This window comes from Elephantulus edwardii, unplaced genomic scaffold (genome assembly GCF_000299155.1).
Source record: "Elephantulus edwardii isolate Elephantulus edwardi_28Jun2011 unplaced genomic scaffold, EleEdw1.0 scaffold00097, whole genome shotgun sequence".
Classification (NCBI taxonomy): domain Eukaryota; kingdom Metazoa; phylum Chordata; class Mammalia; order Macroscelidea; family Macroscelididae; genus Elephantulus; species Elephantulus edwardii.
The window spans coordinates 4,349,737-4,353,600 of record NW_006399847.1 but is presented as its reverse complement, the minus strand read 5'-3'; the positions used below and the strand labels follow the sequence as shown (position 1 = coordinate 4,353,600).

General features: G+C 37.1%; 1 pseudogene; it reads left to right on the top strand.

Annotated features, from left to right (window-relative positions):
* Positions 1 to 1,985: 1,985 nt before the first annotated feature.
* Positions 1,986 to 2,530, top strand: LOC102865424 (annotated as a pseudogene).
* Positions 2,531 to 3,864: the final 1,334 nt, after the last annotated feature.

Genomic DNA, 3,864 nt, shown 5'->3' with positions numbered 1-3,864 from the left:
CTTATCTTTACTTTGGAAATAGGAGTGACATCCACTTTCTAAATACATGCCCTCTGGAAACTGAAGTTATCAAAAGGCTTCAGATCTTTTGTTCATAGGGTCACTATAAGTCATGATTGACTCTAAAGCAATCAACAACAACATTATGTTTACTTAGTCAAAGAACATTATTTTATATTTTATTTTTTCCATTTTCCCCAAGAAAGATAAAAGAGGAGGGGGAGAAACATTCTGCACAAAGTGATTTAAATTTATTGTTAGAATAAACCAACATGTTCAATTTTTCCTGAAGCTAAGCTCAGTTTGAGTGTAGCTTTCAGTCAGAAATGTGATCCAAGCTCTTTGATAGTGCTGTAGACTTTCCAGGATGAGTAGAGAAATATTTAAAAGTCCACCTTTTTCATCTATTCCTCCATTTTCCATTATTCTGCACCTTCCTGTTATTGATACAGAAAGAAAGTGAGCAGGATATTTTGTAAGATATTATTTGAATGTAGAGTAGCTCTGAAAAACATTCTTTTTCAAAATTTTATTTCTCTTTTGCTAATGCACAGAGGCAGCTGATTACCCCACCCCACCCCACCCCAGCATCTCTTGTCCTAAACCAAAACACCTCAGAGGATCCCTATTGCTGCCTACATCAAATCTAAATGCATCTGACTGAAGGAAGCTGAGTTTGTGATTTTCTTTACAAAGTGGTGAATGTGTGTGTGTGTGTGTGTATGACAGGAACAGATAACACTTTTACACCTCAGTAACTTGACCCTTTTGTTTCCCAGGTGCTGTGAGAAGAGTTGAGCTCTGCACTGTTGGGCAAAGTAGAAGGTGTTATATTGTAAAATAAAACATTAAGAGCTGGGCTTTGAAACATAAAATATTCACACTTCTACCTGAAATTACTTTCTGGAGGACCACACTGTGTTGGAATGTCTAGCACAAGAACTGTGCCAAAGTCTAAATTCTCTGAAGGGTTTTTTGTGAGCATCTTATTATTCTTACCTTGGTTTTTATCAACTAAGGGAAAATGGCTCCAATATCAAGAGACTTTATTTTAATACTTGAACAGAATTGCACAAAGCATCATACATCTGTTCTGCTAGTTATAGGACTTGGTTGCTTCAGGTACTTAAGATACCAATACTAAGTAGTCAGATGGTTTGGAAGCAGCAGGTAAGGGAGAGAGCACTCATTAAAAATGTAATGCTCATTGCTTCTTTGGTCTCTTTAAACATAATCTTTTCTATGGAGAAAAATTATTCCATTTATCATAGGACTATTTAAGTAGAAATTAGCAAATTTCAATAAACTAGAAACATCTATCTAGAGCCTAGTTCTTATGGATAATCATGTTAGAGCTCAGAGTGAGACACCTCAATTAAATATAATTACTCTTTCTTATGTAGCTTCACATCTATATAATTATGTCAGCATCATGGTTAACTGCTTTTATTCCTTATTTTTTGACAAGACTACAAATCATTTGAGGGCAAAGATTAAGTTTTGAATGTGTATGTATTGTACCTAAAATAATGCTTTCAACATACAAAATACTCAAAGAACGGTGTATTTTGTTTTTAAGTGTTAAAATTCTTATTTAGAGGAATACTGTTAAAATGAAATGTTAGAGGAATATTAGCTAGTGCCCTTATAGAAAATTTGGAATTCCTGGGTGGAATAAATAGTTAAAGCTTGATTATTAGTCAAATGTTTGGTGGTTCAAATAAAAAAGTCATCTCCAAAGACATCCTAGGAAATGTGCTTCCAAATGTTCAGTCTTGAAAACCCGAGAAGCAGTTTTACCCTGTACACATGAAATCACCATGGGTCTTGATGACAACTAACAAGGTTGATTTGTTGACAACTAATAACACTATGTTTCAGAGAAGAAACACGATCACAAAGGAAAAATGGACTTACTTACTAAGTCATTTTGCTCTTCAAAAATATTTATTTGGCTTTTGGCTTGGAGGATGTCTCCATGCAACTTTCTTCGGTCGTCCCCCATCTGGGTTCACCCAACACCAGCCACCTCTGCCATGCTGCCCAAATTCATCCCCAATGAGATTAAAGTTGTGTACCTGAGGTGTACTAGTAGGGAAGTCAGTGCCACGTCCACTCTGGCCCCTAAGATCGGCCCTTTGGTCTGTCTCCAAAAAAGATCAGTGATGACATTGCCAAGACCACTGGTGAAAGGGACTCAGGATTACAATGAAACTGACCGTTAAGAACAGAGAGGCTCAGATTGAAGTGGTGCCTTCTGCCTCTGCCCTCATTATCAAAGCCCTAAAGGAACTACCCGGAGACAGAAAAAAAGCAGAAAACTGTTAAGCACAGTGGAAATATCACTTTTGATGAGATTGGTGTCATTGTCCGGCAGATGAAACACCAGTTGTTAGCCAGAGAAATCTCTGGAACTATTAAAGAGCCTCTAGGAACTGCCCAATCTGTGGGCTGCAATGTTGGTGGCCACCACCCTCAGGACATCATAGAAGATATCAACAGTGGTGTTATGTAATGTCCAGCCAACTAAGAACTGCAGGTGAAAATATTTCAATAAAGGATAATTTGTTAACCAATGAAAAGAATATTTATTTGTACTTGCTGTGAACTTGCACTCCATAAAATATTAGGGAAATAGGTACAGAACAAGCAAATCAAAGATAGATGAAGTTCGAGTACTCAATGCTTTCATAGAGTCGACATCTGAAGTTGGGTTCAGGATGAGTTAGCCTTTCTCCCAGTGCTCAACCTGATGTGCTGTGGTGCTGATAATTATGATCCTTTCAGTGCAAGAAATTTATGTAGCCCCAGAGTCCCCAAGATTCTTACTTGGTTGTTGAAAGAGGTAAGAATAAGAGCACCTGACTGTCATGCATATTCTATCCATACCTAATTCAACAAATTGACAAGAAAACAAACCTGGAGATTTTTGTAATTGTTCCCTCCTAGTGCCTCATTAGCTCCAACTTTCTGCCTATTACAAGAGCACATATATCAGAGTCAGAAGACAAAAAATAAAGGCCTTACACCATTCAGGAAAGACAGTAGTGTTTGGGAGATAAGATTGAAAAGGCTTTAAGGTTGAGGAATCTGGGTTCAAATCTTAGCCATAATTCTTACCAGACATGTAGCCTATACAGGTCACCTAGCTTGTCCAACCTTGCACCTGTACAATACAGAAGCTCACAAGTAAATGTACTTATGAGTTGGTTTGGATTAAATTACTCTGATTATGAGCATGGAGTAAATATTATCCATACGCTGTCTTGATGTCTAGTTTGTTACTCTTTTTTGTTTCTTTTTGTTTTTACACAATCACAGTAATTTATTTCTTTACCATTTAAAAATGTATTTAATCATTGTTGCATATTTTCCTCCCTCCCCCAGTCACATTAATTTAGAAAGGTAGAAATAAAAGCAAGAAGTGTTTGTTTTGAGGTGTCTACAATGTACTCTGGTAGGTACATTCATTGAGTTCTAGTGGTCTGGGGGTAAGAAGCTGCGCTGCAACCTCAAAGGTTTAAGTTCACTTGCTGCTCCTCAGGAGAGCATGTATGATTTACAGCCTCTAAAAACCTACTGAAAGGTCAGCTATGGATTGTTCCTGGCTTGACAGCACACAACAACAATGAACTAGACCTTTATTTGGATGTACTCATATGATCTTCCTCCTAGTGAGTTTCTTAAGCAGCCAGAAGACTAGATCTACATTTTAAAGAAAAATGGAAAAAAAACCCACAAGCCAACAACAAACTAGAGTATTATCTATTCTACTGAATTCTATCATAGCTCTGCAGTGATATGACAACTATGTTACCGGAATATTGACGCTTAACGACATGACAACAATGATGAATTAACACT